This window comes from Pleurodeles waltl, chromosome 9 (assembly GCF_031143425.1).
Source record: "Pleurodeles waltl isolate 20211129_DDA chromosome 9, aPleWal1.hap1.20221129, whole genome shotgun sequence".
Lineage (NCBI taxonomy): Eukaryota > Metazoa > Chordata > Amphibia > Caudata > Salamandridae > Pleurodeles > Pleurodeles waltl.
Window position 1 is genome coordinate 76,728,634 of NC_090448.1, and position 18,650 is coordinate 76,747,283.

Consider the following 18,650-nt stretch of genomic DNA (forward strand, 5'->3'; position numbering starts at 1 on the left):
ATAAATGAAAAAAACGTGAAGTGAAAGCAAATATAAAAGTAGATATTGGGCTACCAGACCTGTCCTTGAGTGGACCATTTTTAACATGTGTCCATGCAAAATGATGTAGCCACGGTGAAGAGAGTCAATAGCTGTAGCTGACTGACCCATTGCCCCCATATATGAGGCATTCCTTTGTGCCATGAAATAAAATGTTAATGAACAATGGATGAAGAGGGCTGATCAAAAGCACCATGGATAGGTATTTAAAAAAAAAAAAACACAAGGCTTGCAAGACAGATGAAGCTCTTTATGGACCAAACCCAAGAGTCGTCAGAAACACAGAGCTTCACTCGCCATGCCTGGGAGACACATCATGGGTGCCCCCATTGTTAAAAAAAAAAAGGTAGAATAACACTGTTACTCCTACACACTGAAATCATGAATGTGAAGATTGGCATTTCGAGGGGCAGGATTACAGCATAGTTACAAGTGATTCCTTGAGCAATGGTAATAACCTGGGGAATCAGTGCTTCTGCGGTAGGAAGGCAAAAGTTATCTCCCCCACCATACATAGCAATATGATTACAATGGCAATTGGCAGTAGACGACATAGAATGCTCATATCCTCAGTACAACAGGCCCATCACTTCTGATGGGCCCATTGAAATTATAAATTGTGGTGTTTCACTCAGATTTTGGCTACAGAAACTGCTGAAATCTCAGTGTGAAACATGATGGAATCTGGGCAGAAACATTGATTCTCGTGTTACTCCTCAAAAACTTGTAATCCCTTTTATTTCTCCATCTCCAGATTTACCAGGAATCCAAGGAACAGAATTCCTCCACAAGGACATAACTGGTGGGCCACAACGATGGCCTTAGACGGGGGAGTATCTTGGGGAGTAATGTTATAGGGGTGAGCCAGAAATTTCCCAACACGCAAGGAAGTATTCCCAACAAGAGGATGTGACTCCACTAAAAACATGACTCTACCCTGTAAGGCCCTGATTACGATTATAGGTGGTATTTATCACACACGATAAACGATACCATGGGGTAAGTTATTCACCAAGTGCAAAAATTACCACCTATTATGAGTTGTTGGGTAACAACATGCAGATTTTGATGTTGAATGCACCAAAATCCTCTTGATATTGTAAATACCATAAGGTTTTCCCCATAAGGTTTTCCCCCATTATATTTCGGCAGGTTTGACCCGTCAAAATTTAACAAAGGTTGCCGTGCCCTTCTCTGAAGGAGTTATGGTGAAGCATGCGATCATTCAAATCTCACTTAGATTTAGGCAATTAATTCTACCTTCACCTCCATACAAATAGTATTGCAAATCTCAAAATATACACAAACAGAACTCTACTTTGATTGACTAAATTTGACAATGATGCACGCTCCATCAGTTACAATGCTTTCCATTCCTGAAACGTATTCTGTTTTTGGCTGTCTGATAGCAGAGACCAATTTATCAAGCCAGAAAATGTGCATTAATGCTCCTAAAAAAGTGCTTTCAATGAACCAACGTCTGCTAGAAATACCAACATTTAAATTGGAGAATCGGTGCAGTCGATCGCTTTGTGGACAGGGAGCAATCTGCTACAACCCTCTCCTGATCTCTTTATGAACTGAGACATTGTTTCTTAAATTTCTTCTATGGGTTTCCCCTAGATTTATTTGGTAAAATACTTAGTGCCCGCAGACCCCCCTTTAGGGTGAATGTTGTGCTTTACAAATGTCTCAACATAAATAAACAATGAATGAATTAGTAGAATATCTATCATTGCAGGTTCCCCACAAAGGCATCTTGGCGCTATGACTGACTGAAGTAGTAAGGGTTATGACGTAATAGCCGTGATGCACGTGAGCTAAAGAACAATATATGTTTTCAGGACTCTTCGAATGGAGTAATTGTTGAAAACACTACAAAGGTGAATTAATGGTAGTTTAGGCGCCAGTAACAAAACTTGAGAACTTAAAATAGAGACCCCTGGCCAGATGACAAGAATTAGTGCACAGGGAGTGCGGGAATGATCGAAAGACATCTGAGTCTGAATGGTGGAACACTCCGTGATTTGAAGGGCACAATGAACTATAGGTAAAGAGATTTAAAACGTTTTTCCCATTTTTAGGCATTCAGGGGTTAATTTGAGCCAGTTGGGATCACCTGCACGAATTTGTGGGGACCAGCATTTATTTTTCCGCATCAGACATTTACCAAGTGCAAGAGAAGAAAAAACAAACCAAGTGGAAAGATAAAGGGAGAGAAAGATGGAAAAAACGCCACGAAGTGAGAAAGAAGTAGCCTGCAAGAGTGAGATAAAGGGGAGGGCGTGTCAGGTAGTTCATTTGCACCTATTCTGTCCCAGATTAAGCACTGTAGCCATTGCAGTGTACTGCGAGCAGCTATTACATGGTCAAACTCCTGAAGCCCAAAAATAAGCTTCACTGCTCTGTTTTGGAAGTGTTGGAGTCAGTTAATATTTTTGCTGGAAACCCCCCAGAGCCTGCATTTTCAGATGCAAATCTAGACAAACAGGCAGAAGGTACTGCATTAACTTTTTCTTAGAGATGTGGAACTCTAGATTCTTAACTAATTCCTCTGAACCAAGAGAGGTACCTAGTTGGCTAGGACAGAAACCAATTTCCGGGGCTGATCATGGCCACAAATTAACATGTTGAGATTTAATATACTTCTTGCCCACCCGGGTTTGAAGAGCCAAAAGAGGACAGTGAAGAATATTGAGTACATTCTCAGAGAGGCAATAAAGTTTCAGGATGAATTGGATGTCTTCCGCTGAGTACACAAACTCCAAGCCAAAGAATTGAGAGGCTTCATTGTAAATGTTGAACAAAATGTTGCACCAAACCTGAGAAGTTGCTGACATAGAGGAGGATAACGTAAGAGATTGACTCCAACCACATAAAAAAGATCATAAGTATGCATTTATGATGGGATGATCAACCGTTTCAAAAGCAGTAGTGAGATCCAATAGGATTAGCCCAATTCAGCTACCTCCAGCAAGGTTCCTACTTAAATTATCTACAATGAGCAAGAAGACTGTCTCTTACAAATCCCAGGACACAAGCCTGTCTGGGCTACATTCAACAGGTTTTGAGGTTCAGGTGATTAAAAAGCCATTCATCAGAGTATTTTATCTCACAATTTACCTACTACTGGAGTCATTGAACTGGGCGTATTGTTTCTTTCTACTGTGGCATCTACTGCAGGATTCTTAAGAAGAGGCTTGACAACACTGTTCTACCAACTACTAGGCTATGTTTGGTGGCAAAAGAGGCATTTAAAAGTGAAGATAAGTGAAAAAGTGAAAATTGCCCTGGCAAAGATATTCATACCAGCCTTTACTGACTTATTCATCCTCTCTCTTTCCATCCATCCATCCATTGTCTTTCTCTCTCCCCTTCTCTCTTATCTTATTTTCTCTTTCAGACCTCGCCCTGGCCTCTTCTATACTCCACTTTCTCTTTTTTTAACCACTCAATGTCTCTGCTATAATAAAGTAAGAGAGGAAACAACAGCAGACACCTCAAAGGCTCCAACACACTGGGGAAATGCTCGATAAGATGCAAGGGCAGTGAGGCCCTGAGTTCATCCTCTCTTTATACAGAATATCACATGCATGTCAAAGCATCCAAAACATCAAGGGTCAATTTGGAGTGTTAATAAGATAACAAAGAACATTACCTCTCCAAAAACAACATAGTGTATGCTAGATAAGTTGATCTCACTATGGATCTGAAGCTGTGTAACACCAACCAAATGTTTACATCATATCCATTGCTTACTTCTTTAAAGTCTGCATTTCTTATGGTTTTGCCCAAGTCTTGTCAATGTACACAACAGATGTTCAAGTAGCGAAAATTGCAAGAGCATGCAAAGGTTAAAAAATTACTAACTGAATAGTATACTGCAGTAGAAGCATAGTAGGGGCACCAGTGACACTGAGGTACCAGTTTTTTATCCAACAATTGGGGAAGTCTAGCAGCTGTTAGCTGATTCACATCACAATAATGTCACAAACCCACATGGAACAAGATTTTCAAGTCTTTTTGTCACATGAGAAGAGATTCCTTGCACTTCCTCTTTGCATTGTGTTCAGCCCTGCAAAGGCACACAGACATTCATGGTTAGAAGCATCAAAAAGCAATTATTTAAGATGTGTAACCCGTATAACCTGTTTCATATCAATCCAAACATTGTACAATAGATACATTAAAGCCTGTTTTGGATCACATAATTCCTCTTCTGTGCAAGCTTCACCATTTAGCCATTCAAACATATATTTAATAAGACAAAAATATAGCATAATTATATAATGATTAATTATTCAGATTATACCAATGGTGTAGTTCAAGACTGGAATGCCTAGTCTATTTGGTGGAGAATATCGCTGAAAGCATCTCTAGTTATCTCGACCTCCATTTAAATACCCCATGGTCTCAAATTATCCACCTGCAATCCCCCTTTTTTAATGCTGAAGTAGAGATATCAATCTATAGCACCAGAAATATTCTTATACAAGCGTCAGATCCATATCTGGAAAGCTTTGATCAACTCTTTGACATACTAAAAAAACATATCTCACTTGAAGAACTTACCTGCAGCAATATGAGGGATTCCCAACAACTCTACCAGAACACTGACACCCCACTCCCATGACACACAACAGCTATCTTCATCTAACCTGACCTCATTACACCAACCCCAACCAGCACCATCACCCACAAGACAGGGATGAGAAGAGCTCTCACTCTTGTCCAAGGTATCAAATTAATGATAACACCCCAGATACCGCGCCAAAAGGAACCATCACATTAACATAAAGGTCCTTAGCCAAACTCAGGCACCAACCCACAAACCCCTACTGCTCTTAGGACCAGAATACAACAGGACCTACATCCCACCTATACAGCCCCCACCAAGTCACAGCAGGAAGGAAGCCTATATAGCTCTTCCCTTCACGTAAGTTTTATCCCCCATACACGTCAAGCTACCACCTCAGAACAAGTTCAGCCACATTCTCATGCACCAATCTGACACCCTCGCCTCAGAGAAGATTAGGCAACTGCAGTGTCCAATGTTTACACACCTACAGCCCATAGAACAGTCCACCAGTCACCATTCCAACCGATACTGTACAGCGGTAAACATCCAACCTAGTCACCAGAAGGTCCAACACCCACAATCTCAGAGCAGGACACCAGAAAGAATGGCACAGAGAACAATGGGATGAGGTAAACCTTGAGTATGTCCCTAATTACAGATGCAGTTCTCCCTCGCAATGGCAACACCACATCAATCAGTGGAGGAAAACAGACTTTTTGCAGGTTACCCTCCAATTTTGCCTCCCATTTGGACCACTTGCTGCTGGTTTGTGACTCAGAAAGTGCACTGGAGCCTGCTAACAAGGCCCCAGTGCCAGTGCTCTCTCCTAAATGTGATGTTTATGTTGGTAACCCCAATTGACAAGGACATTAACCCACTTATAAGTTCCTAGTATATGATACAAGTGGTACCCATACCATGGTTGCTAAAGGGATCACCAGGGCTTGAAGCACTGATTGAGCCACCCTGAGTGACCCAAGTAAACAGATGTCAGCAGGTCAATGCACGACTTTTAATATATGTCAGTCACCACTAAGGTAGGCTTCCTGAGCCCAGGAGGCAGGGTGCATTATATTAAAGGTGTGGACATATATGTGCAAGCATATGTGCCCTTCTAGTAGCCTTGTCAATTAAAGGCTACTATTAGTAATCAGCGGTCCATAGGATAACATGGGTTGGCACTCAGGCACCCCCGAGAATGCCAACTCCATAATGACCTCACTGAAGTATGTCATGTTTGTTATCAAACAACTTGTCCCATTAAACCTGACTCCAAATCAAAGTCAGATTTAATGTGACATGCACCCAGGTGGCTACATTAGAGATTACCCACCTGGTTGCCCCAGTATTTCCTGTGTCCCAGATGACATCCTGCAGCTGCTGCCACCAAGGCAGGATTCTGACCTCCTGCTAGGAAGTGTGAACTCTACCAGGAGTCAGGAACAATGAACTGGATGGGAAGGAGGTCACACCCTTCCTCCCTGACAGGAAGGCTAGTGAAGTGGCCTATCAAGGAGGTGTGCCATTTGAAGCTCTGATATACAAGTAGGCTGTTCCCCCAGAGGAGATCAAAGCCATCTCCATGCCCCCAGGCACATTTGCACCTGGGCATGGGGAAAATTAGGTATTCAGGAGGCGTACACACCCAGAAGACTAGCCACACCTCTATGGTGGTCTGCCTGGTCTGTATAGCCCAGCATGGGTTTTGCCATCTTGAAAAGTGGCAAAATAGAGGGTTCTGGGTAGGAACAGTGACACACCCCACCCCCCCGGATGTGGTCACCTCAGTGGCAGATAGGCAGTAGGAACCAATAGCTCATTGGCCACTTGCCCCCCACATCTCTAATACCCCAAAATCTAGGATTTAGGGTGCACCCATGACACCAGAACTACAGATCTGCTCTGAATTGTGACCAAGGACAAAAAAGAGACCTGTGTCTGCACCACCAGGACTCCACAAGGAAAAAGGCAGGAAACTCTGCACCTGTGGCAACCCCCCTGCACCTGCATGACTAGAACCCGTGCCGGACCTGAGGCTGGTTCCAAAATGAAGGAAAACTACTCTGGAACCAAAAGGCATCATCAGAACTCCCTTGGGCTAGAAATACTAGTCTCCCTCAGCCCAGCAGGTAGAAGCTGCATTCCCAGAACAAAGAAAGTGCTGGCCATCGGGTCCACTGAAGGTTCACCAAAAAGTAAATGGTCAGATGCCATCTCGGAAACGTACTACTAACCTCCAGCTGACTACCACCTTCCCACGAACTCCAGGACATTGAAGTATCCAAGCGCTGTGTTTGCCACTGTCAAGGTTTGTTGGTGACCAGTCTGGCTACTGACCCCTTTGTTTAACACTGCACCATGAGGGAACACCTCTGCAACTTCAACCACCCACCTCACTGGCTTTGTTGTTGAGTGTTTACATCTGTTTTCCCTCTAGCACCATCTCAGTGGTAAAACCAGCACCCGCAGCTCCTGTTCAGCACCAAGGATAGCCAAGCACACATATGCACCCGAGATGCCTGAGCTAGGTAGAATTGTTCTGCCTGGTGAACCCTGGTCCAGGGGCCCAAACAAGCTTATCCCCAAGTGGGCTACCCCAGACTCGACCTGCAAGTGACTGATTGTCACAAGTGTGATCTTTCAGCTCCCGCGGCTCCAGCATCCAACATCAAGGACAGTCAGAGCACCTCTGCACTTGGGCCCCATGAGCCAGGTAAAATTGGTCTGACTTTCGAGGCTTGATTCCTGGGACCTGCATTACCTTAACTTCAAGTGAGTTCCCTTCAGCTCACCCTGCAAGTCACCGAGTGTCACAAGTGATTTTCTACATTGACCGCAATGGTAAAGTTTCACAGCTTGTAAAGTACTGATTTATTTTTCACTCTAAATCCATAACTCTGGTCAGATGTATCCAATTTACTTCATTTTGGTACCTAAATTAATATAAAAATCTGCGCTATTTTTGAGACATTAGTGTTGGATTTAGTTTGAGTTATGCCAATTACTTATCATCCATGTTGGTACTCTGAAATGCTTAATACATGTTCCTCCAGTAAAGCCGTACTGCTCTTTGCCACACAAACAGGAATGAGCTAAGTATGTATTATTATGATACCAAGGATCATCGTTGGGGTATTATGAGAGTATTAAATAGTGAGGCCTAATCAGCATCACTGAATAATACACCACTTTACTACAATAGGCTATTGCACAAAATCGACAACCTTAGCGAAGATCTTAGAGTCACTATAAAGACCCTTAAAGGGGCCTCATTAGCTTTACAGGAAATAAGGATGAGTTTGCATCCTTTGTTATCCCTCACACAAATAAATGCACTCCACACTCACCTAGGAGGCTCTACTACTCACCCATGGTCATCCATACCAGCAATGAATGATAACAATCGACACAAGAGATCACTCAGCCTGCTATCCTCTACCAGGAACCCTATTTGAAAATCTCACAGACCCACGCATTACTAACCTATGGTATACCCCTAATGGTGAACACCAACTCACAAAGAACAGTCCTAGAGTGTATGTTGTCCTTGAGAACCTGATTCCAATCCACTTGATCCTTGACCATGCAACCTTTCCCCATGAGAAAGAAATGGCTCTGAAGTGCATGTTACGGAATTGCAGATTTGTGGCTAAACATGCAATATACATAGGCAAAGCTATCCTTATCTTGACCTTGACATGATATTCCTGTCCAAAACATGGTTGAATCAGTTGTCTGTGCCTCCTCTGTATATCCTAGCACTATGTGACTTCACAATAAAATGTCTAGACCATAAGCAGAAGTGGCATGGCAGGCCGATTGCAATCATTCACAGGAACTCCCTACAAATTAAGCTTTTCCTTATGGATAACCTATCCTCTTGTGAAGACATGGGTATTTAAATCCTCACAGCAGGCAGATCACCAGGGAAACTATGTCTTCTGCACCACCCGCCTAGGGACAAGCAACTGTTGCTTGATTAAATAACATAAATCATTACTGTACAATCAATGATACACCGAAACACCATATTGTTGGGGGACTTCAATCTCCACTGGGATGACAAGAATGACTTACAGGTAATAACTCTTGAAAATAAAAAAGGTTTTCTCACTGATATAACCCTTGTGCTAGCATGCATAGGACCACCACAAGCCAAAAGAGATACACTTGATCTAAATATAGTGAAGGAAGAGCGGCGGATATCAACTCTATTAACACTACAGACTTGTCTGACCATCACCAAGTCATATTCCACATCTCCACATATATCCTGAAAACAAGAAGCCTTGGGATAAAACCTAAACACTGGATAAGAAATACCAAAAACCTGAACAGGGATGATATTTCCTCACTATGACAGAGGGACGTCACATCTCCAAGTGAACTGCAGAGCATACAAGAATTAACGGACTACTAAAACTAAACAATGGCTGACATAATGGATGTGGTAGCCCACTTCACTTCAAATGATATAAACATAAACTATCCCACCACTGGTACAACCATAACTTAAATAAATGAAGAAAGGAGGAGACTCCAACTCTTTGAGAGGCTACAGAGACATTAACTCTCCTCAATTCATCTAAATCAGTCATTGGAGCACAGTAAACGTCTATAAGAATGCCATATGGAATGTGATGGCGTCATTCTGCAAATAGCAACTCAATCAAGACAAAAATCACCCAAGAAAACTCTTTGAAATTGTCAAACAAGATACAGGGACCAGGATTTCTATTGTGATGACCTACACCTCAGGGAGAGCTGTGATGCATTCTAAACTTTTTCAAGGCTCAAAACTCAAACCTCCAACCATACCACAAAGGCCAAAAATGAGGCAATGTGATAAAAATGTAAAACCCAAAATTGAGAGATATGCAAGAACATAGCGTCAATAAAAAAACTTTTCATTTTGACGACCCAGTCCCCCTTTTCCATCATCAAGCAACACAGTCAACTTGTTGCACCCCTCTGGACCATGACTGTGAACTCATCACTAAGCCAAGGCATCATCCCAAACTGTTTGAATGACACCACTCCTGAAATGACCTGATGCTTACCCGACAGATCTAAATAATTTTGTCCGGTGTCAACCATCTCCTTCCTCTTGAAACTACTGGAAAAGAGTGCACAAAACTAAGGGGGTCATTCTGACCCCGGCGGTCGGCGGGAGCACCGGCGACAGGCCGGCGGTGCCCCGCAGGGCATTCTGACCGCGGCGGTTCGGCCGCAGTCAGAAGAGGCAAACCGGCGGTCTCCCGCCGGTTTACCGCTGCCCTTAGAATCCCCCATGGCGGCGGAGCGCGCTCCGCCGCCATGGGGGATTCTGACACCCCCTACCGCCATCCTGTTCCTGGCGGTTCGCCCGCCAGGAACAGGATGGCGGTAGGGGGTGCCCCGGGGCCCCTGCCGTGCCCATGCCAGTGGCATGGGCACGGCAGGGGCCCCCGTAAGAGGGCCCCGCAAAGTATTTCAGTGTCTGCTAAGCAGACACTGAAATACGCGACGGGTGCAACTGCACCCGTCGCACCCCTGCAACTACGCCGGCTCAATTCTGAGCCGGCGTCCTCGTTGCAGGGGCATTTGCTCTGGGCCGGCGGGCGCTCTTTTGGAGAGCGCCCGCCGGCCCAGAGGAAATGTCTGAATGGCCGCCGCGGTCTTTTGACCGCGGTGCGGTCATTCAGCGGCGGTACCTTCGCGGACGGCCTCCGCCGTCCGCCAAGGTCAGAATGACCGCCTAAGTCTGGAAGCACATTTAACAGTTCAAATTGCTTGATAATTTCCAATTGGGTTTCAATCAATCAATCCGTCAGAATTTATAAAGCGCAGCAAATCACCTGTGAAGGTCTCAGGGTGCTATAGTTGCTAGCTGCTCCGCTGTGCTCTGTCCATTCGAACAACCATGTCTTCAGTCCTTTTCTGAATTCCGTGAGCGATGCAGCATTCCTAAGGTGCAGGGGAAGGTCGTTCAGATTCATCAAACTTTATTCAGCCTGCAACACAGCCATGAATGTGTAAGTCTACAATAAAATCACATTCTGACCAAAACAATACAGTGCATGTCAATGCGACGTAAAATCATAAGTTGAGTAAAAACATCAAATGCAAATAATTATTAAAAAATCGTGCATACATTGGCAATAGGCATGCACGACCAGCAATGCCTGGGACCCAAGTCCAGACTCACTAGTTACAATAAAGTGCAATGCGTAACTCAGACAGACAGAAATTTCTCAGCAGTGCTGCATATTAAAACTGACTATTCTTAACCAGATAAACCATATTCAGCCATCATACTAAGGCCCTCATCATGACATTAGCGGTAAATCTCGCTTACTGCCGCAGTGACAGCTGCCAACATACCGACGCAGAGGTAAACATCCGTTCACCAAATTATGACTCACACACACCAATCCGACAGAATACTGCCACATACACAAATTCGCCAGCCCAAAGGTCATTGCTAAAGTGGCAGTACGAACACCCATACCATTACGCCAACAAAACAACGCACACAACATCATGACCTACAAATCACAACATCGTAAATTCAATGGCTGTAAACCATTGGTGCTACATACCAGCGCGCTCAAAACGGACACCCAAGTACTAAACTACTCAACATTGGCCAATACCAAAAACACACACCTGACACTAATACACACACCAAACCCACACACCCACAGCACTATAAAATACACACCCACATTACCCACAACCTTTTACGAATACAAATTATTGCAACCAAACTAACACCAAGACCACAGCAACAGCTAGACACACACACCACGTACACCCTGTAGGAGGCTGGCCTGGTTTGTAGTGGGTACCTTGGGTACTTACACATTATACCAGGTCCAGGTATCCCTCATTAGTGAAGTAGTAGTGTTCTAGCAGCTTAGGCTGATAGAGGTAGCTATAGCAGAGCAGCTTAGGCTGAACTAGGAGACATGCAAAGCTTATGCAATACCACTTATAGTTACACAGTACTTATACACAAGTAAAGACAACACTCAGGGGGTCATTCTGACCTCGGCGGTAAAAGGCGCTTACCGCCGGTCAGAAGACCGCCATAACACCGCCGCGGCCGCGGTAAGCCGCCACGGTCATTCTGACCCACAACGGCCAAACCTCCAAAAATCCGACCTCCACTGCAGCCCGCCACATCAGCGGGCAGCGATAAACTGGAGATGACCAAACCTCCACCGTCACGCCAACAGAAATACGCCCATGCCATTCTGACCCACGAATCCACGCGGCGGTCTTTCAAACGCGGTATTCCATTGGCGGTACACACCGCCGCGGTCAAAATACACACACAGCACCAAAACACAGCCACATTGGACAATTCAAAATACACACACCTGATACACATACACACACCACTCCCACACAATCAATACGATATAAAACACCCACCCACATCACCCACAAACCCCTGCGACCACAATTACTGAGAGAAGGAGAGAGAGACACAGCAGACAATCCATAGCAATACACACTGAGGCACACTACACCATCACACACACCACATAGTAGCACAAAGCACCACACACCAACATACTCATCATCACATACACCACCCCACACCTCACCCACACCACCCCATGGCACCCCAAAGGCACCCACGCTTTTCGGACCAAGAACTCCGGGTCATGGTGGAGGAAATCCTAAGAGTGGAACCCCAGCTCTTCGGCTCGCAGGTGCAGCACACCAGTATAGCTAGGAAGGCGGAGCTATGGCAGCGGATCGTGGACAGGGTCAACGCGGTGGGACAGCATCCCAGGAATAGGGAGGACATCCGCAAAAGATGGAACGACCTACGGGGGAAGGTCCGATCGATGGTCTCCAGGCACAACATCGCGGTCCAGAAGACTGGCGGCGGACCCCCACCCACCCCTCCCGAATTTACATCATGGGAGCAAGACATCTTGAACATCCTGCATCCTCAGGGCCTCGCTGGAGTAGCCGGAGGAATGGACTCTGGTAAGTCCAATCTCAACTACTATATCCCCCCCACCCCACCAGCATGCCAACCCACACCCCCACCCTCACCCCCAACCCCCCAGCACACATCCTCCCTGACAATGTCTCACCAGCACAATCCACCCATCCCAACACCAACTCCTGCATGCCAACACAATCCATGGACACCCATCACCTAAGCATGACCACTGCACTAACCCCCCCCCCCCACTAACTACCCTCACAACACCTCCCTCAAGGGAATGCCTGCACTGGGGGACAAGGGCACCCATAACACGCACGCTATTGCACACACAGAAACAATAACCAAACTCTCTTACCCCATGCAGGACCCGAACGCCAAAACACCAGCCAGGAGGGTCCAGAAATGTCCATCCCACCCCCGGAACAGGCCCACAGTGAGGATAGCAGCTCTGTCGACACTGAACCTGATGACCAGCCCGGACCATCGGGGACCTCTGGGCAGTCGGTTCCCCTCAGGCAGCCACAGGCCACACCAGACCCGACCCCCTCTGCCAACACCAGCACAGCTCCCACCCAGCGGGCCCATGCCTCTGTCTCTAGGACAGCTCAATCAGTGGTGTGTCTGCCACTACAGGGCACCCAGGCTAACCCAACACCCCAACAACAACAGGGACCTGGGGGCAGTGGTAGCGGGCACACCGTCCAGGGGACAGAGGCCGGGGGAAACCGGGCAGCTCGGAGGGCTGCTGTGCGACAGGGGGGGGAGGAGAGGCCCAGGGAACCCACTCTCCAAGAGGCCCTCACCACCATCATGGGGGCCTACCACCACTCCCAAGAAACGATGGCGACGGTACTGGCCAGGTTCACTGAGATCCAGGCACAGCAGGAGGAACGCTACATGGGGTTCAGGGAGGAGCTGAGAATCATCGGGACCGCAATGGGGACCATCGTCCTGGCCCTCAACAGGATAGAAGACGCGTTGCGGGACCATGTTGCACCACACAGGGCCCCTGTCACTAGCCCGGACCAGGAACAGCCTACCACCTCCGCCGGCGCTAGTGGACAGGAGGCCCCAACACCACGACAGCCCACCAGAACCCCACCTCCTGCTGAAGAACAACCACGCCGTAAGAGGAGCCTGAGATCCAAAAAAACGACAGAGTAGGATGTCAAGACCCCCGCCAGCAGGACATACCCCCTGAAGTCTTCCCACTGTCCCACATTGCCACCCTGTCCAACCATGAACTGCCTATGCTCCATCCTTCCACAGGCAAAAGGACAATGCACCTGTGAGACCTTCATCTCCACCCATCACCCTTAGAATCACATGTACCGATATCTAGCACTGTAAATAAATCACATATTGCACACAAATCAGTTTTGAGTCATGCTGTATTATTAACAAATGTATTACATATTACTGTTCAATATCTGTTCTGTCAATTAGTCATGACAACATACCAATGTCAATACGGTGTAGTTCATGGGCAAACCAAGCAGAAGTCAGGCACTGAGTCATACAGCACTGAGACGGGAAGGGAAAACCAAAAATTAATCAAAAAGATTTGGGGGAAACTACAGAAAGTACAGATGCAGGAGGCTATAAGCAATTGTGAAATGGCGTGGGTGATTCTTACCTGTGTGTTACTGGAAATACTGTTGTATCACTCTGTCCCTATTGTCTGTGTCGTCCTCTGAGTCTTCCTCCTCTTCACTCTCCACAGGCTCCACGGCTTCTACAACACCACCATCTGGACCATCCTCCTGCAGGAAAGGCACCTGGCGTCGCAAAGCCAGGTTGTGAAGCATACAGCACGCCACGATGATATGGCACACCTTCTTTGGTGAGTACATTAGGGATCCACCAGTCATATGCAGGCACCTAAATCTGGCCTTCAGGAGCCCAAAGGTTCGCTCAATCAGCCTCATTGTAACGTTCCTCTGCCCTGGTCCTGGAATTCCTCACTGGGGTCAGTAGCCACGGCAGGTTGGGGTAACCAGAGTCACCAATTAGCCACACACGCTGTCTCTCTAGCTGTTCCATCACATAGGGGATGCTGCTATTTCGCATAACATACGCGTCATGCACTGACCCTGGGAACATGGCATTTACATGGGAGATGTACTGGTCAGCCAAACAGACCACCTGCACATTCATAGAATGGTAATTCTTCCTGTTCCTGTACACCTGTTCATCGTCATTTGGGGGGACTAAAGCCACATGGGTTCCATCAATTGCACCAATGATGTTGGGGATGTGTCCAAGGGCATAGAAATCTGCTTTCACTGTAGGCAAATCACCCTCCTCTGGGAAAATGATGTAGCTCCGCATGAGTTTCATCAGGGCAGACAACACTCTGGACAAAATCTTGGAAAACATAGGCTGAGACATCCCAGATGACATGGCCACTGTTGTCTGGAATGAGCCAGTTGCAAAAAAATGGAGGACAGACAGAACCTGCACTAGAGGGGGAATTCCTGTGGGTTGGCGGATGGGGGACATCAAGGCTGGCTCCAGCTGGGCACACAGTTCATGGATGGTGGCTCGGTCAAGTCGGTATCGGAGTATTATGTGGCGTTCTTCCATTGTCGACAGGTCCACCAGCGGCCGGTACACGCGAGGATTCCTCCTTCTCATCGCAAGTCCCAGCGGACAGTGCCTAGGAAGGAGAATATGGAGTACAGAGTCAATCCACTCACAGGTACGTACAACACAGCTTGCACAGTATAGGTAAATGTATGGGTTGCTATGTTTGTATGTGTGCCATAGCAAGGCCTAGGCCTGTGTGACGCAGTAGAAATTAAGCCATGTGGGCCCTTGAAATGGCAGATGCCTGACCTGTGAAGTGGGACAATGGGATGTGAGCTCACTGCGCTGGTGGGGCACACCGTGGCGGTAGGCGGTCGAAGACCGCTGTGCGAAGACGCATTGGTTAACATTGAAGCCTATGGGTTTCAGGAGCCAATTACGATGTGCGCCGGCGGTCGCGGTACGCACCGCCGCGGTACGCACCGCCGCGGGTGTGACCGCCATTTCCTATCTGCTTAATCACTCGAGACCTGATCATCCACAGGAGAGGACCTATACTGCAAGTGCTGCTGTGAACTCGGTCTGGAAGTGACAATGGCTGCTGCTACTGGTGAAAGGGCCCCCGCCTTCAGTTCAGAAGAGTTGGAGAAGCTCGTGGACGGGGTCCTCCCCCAGTATGCGCTACTCTACGGTCCTCCAGACCAACAGGTGAGTACACTGAGTGCACATTGAATGGGTTATGCCTGTGTGGTGTGGGGGGGATGTAAGTTGGTGGGGTGGGGAGGAAATGAGGAGTGCAACGCACGACAGATGAGAGAATGGGACCCATGGCAAGGTTGGGGAGGGGGGGGCATGTACTCCAAACATGCAGATATGTGACGTTTTCTCTTTCCCACCCTGTACATGTCAAACAGGTGAGCGCCCATCAGAAAATCGATATTTGGCGTGCCATCGCCAAGGAAGTCCGGAACTTGGGGGTCCACAACAGACGGGGCACCCACTGCCGCAAGAGGTGGGAGGACATCCGCTGCGGAACGAGGAAGACCGCAGAAACACTGCTGGGGATGGCCTCCCGACCTAGGAGGGGTGCCAGTCGCACCATGACCCCCCTGATGTCCCGGATCCTGGCGGTGGCCTACCCTGATTTGGATGGGCGCTTGAGGACAGCACAGCAGACACAAGGGGGTGAGTATCTGCACATTCTCCTATCTGTATGCGCAGTGGAGGCGTCTGGGTGGGGGAGGAGGGCTGTGGGTGACATTAGGCCAGGGCGCTTTCTGTAGTGTAGTCCTCTCCCTTAGGCATGGCCCTGTGCCCCCGCCCCCCACCTCTGTAGGGTGCCAAGTGCAGCTACCCATGCTCCAGCATCACCCATGTGCGCGTCTGTTGTCCCTAGACCTGTTGGCCTAGTCAGAAGTACTGAGTAGTGTACCCCAAGTTCGCGACTTAGTGCATGAGGCACCTGTGTCTGTCCTCTCCGCAAAGGGTATTGATAAGGCATGCACTCAACTTTGTTTTATTTCTCCCTCCACCCTTATTCTTTGTTTTCTTGTGCTTTAGCATCATCAGGCGGAGGAGATTTGGCGTCGGAGCACGAGGGAGCTGCAGGTCACCAGGCCCCGGTGGGCACTGACACAGACACCGAGGGCACCAGTGATCCTGAGGGCGAGGGGAGCACCACAACGGGGGCCGGTGGAGACACCAGCGACACGGACACGTCCTCGTTTGGGAGCTCCCTAGCGGTGGCGGCAACATCTGTGCCCCCCGCAACAACAGGTACAGCCGCCACCCAGCGCACCAGCACCGCCCTCCCAGCAGACCCTCAGTCTTCGCTCCGTGGCCGCTCGGCCAGGAAGGCGCACGTCTCCTTCACCCCAGGCACCTCAGCCCCTGCTTCTGTTACCCCTGCTGCCCTCAGTGCAGAGCTCATTGACCTGGTGAGGACGGCCATTGTTGGGCAGACTACCCTTCTGAATGCCATCCAGGGGGTGGAAAGGGAGGTGCATCGGAGCAATGCCTACCTGGAGGGCATTCATTCGGGTCAGGCTGCCCATCAACGAGCGTTCACTGCTCTGGCCTCAGCACTGACGGCAGCCATTGTCCCTGTCTCCAGTCTCCCTTTTCTATCTGCCTCCACCCTTTCTCTGTCTCCTGTACCTCAACCTATCCCATCCACACCATCAGACCAGCCTGCACACACCTCAACACCCAAGGCCAGCTCATCCAAACATAAGCACCACAGAAAACACAAGCATTCACCCAAGCAACACGCAGATGCAGACATATCAACAGTCACTACCACCTCTGTGTCCCCGTCCTCCTCGTCTCCCTCCTCCCTCCCTGTGACGTCTACACTCACACCTGCATGCACACCAACATCAGCCAGTTCTTCCACCACCAGCACACCCTCCACTACAGTCCGCACACCTGCAGTCACCACCCCCACTGGCATTTACACGTCCCCTGTGTCCTCTCCCACTGTGTCTGTCACCCCCTCTTCCAAGACACATAAACGCAGGCAGACACCCAAACAACAGACAACCACCTCACGACAGCCTACGTCCCAGTCACCTGCACCCAAGGACAGCACACCTGACTCTCATACAACCACATCCTCTTCCTCCACTTCTCTCACCACTACTCCTACCCCTTACCTTGGTCCCAAAAAATATTACCCCTCCAATCTTGACCTCTTTCCCTCCCCTGACCCACCCCCTCCAACTGGGAAAAGTCCCAAGGGCACCTCAGCCACCACCAGCCCAGCTTCTAAAGTGCAAGTGGTGCATGGCATGTGGAGTCCACCCTTTGGCGGCAGTGACACTTCGGTCAGCAGCAAGGGGACAGCCAGCCCCCCCCCAGGCAAGAGGACCCGGAAAGTGAAGGGCCGCCGTGAGCGGACAGAGACGGCTGCCCCCCAAGGAGGTAACTCCGGCCACTTCACCTGCCACAACAGCCAGGGGAGGCAAGGGCCCGAGAGCCCCATCTAAGGAGCGGAAGGACAGCAGGGCGGAGAGGACAACCACCAGGAGCGCGGAGCAGGAGGGCCCCACAAGCCCCATCCCGGCTGCAAGGGACGACACCAAAGGGCCCAGGACTCCGTCCCCGAAGGGGCCTGACACTGCACGGTCGGAGGGCGAGTGAGCAGGGTGTCCAGGCCAGGTCTGACTCCCTTGACATACTGCAAGAGCACCGCTGAAGAGGGCCCCGCCGTGAAGACAGGTACCGCTGAACAGGGCCCCGCCGTGAAGACAGGTACCGCTGAACAGGGCCCCGCCGTGCAGAAGAGCACCGCTGAAGAGGGCCCCGCCGTGAAGACAGGTACCGCTGAACAGGGCCCGCCGTGCAGAAGAGCACCGCTGAACAGGGCCCCGCCGTGAAGACAGGTACGGCTGAACAGGGCCCCGCCGTGCAGAAGAGCACCGCTGAAGAGGGCCCCGCCGTGAAGACAGGTACCGCTGAACAGAGCCCCGCCGTGCAGAAGAGCACCGCTGAACAGGGCCCCGCCGTGAAGACAGGTACCGCTGAACAGGGCCCCGCCGTGAAGACAGGTAC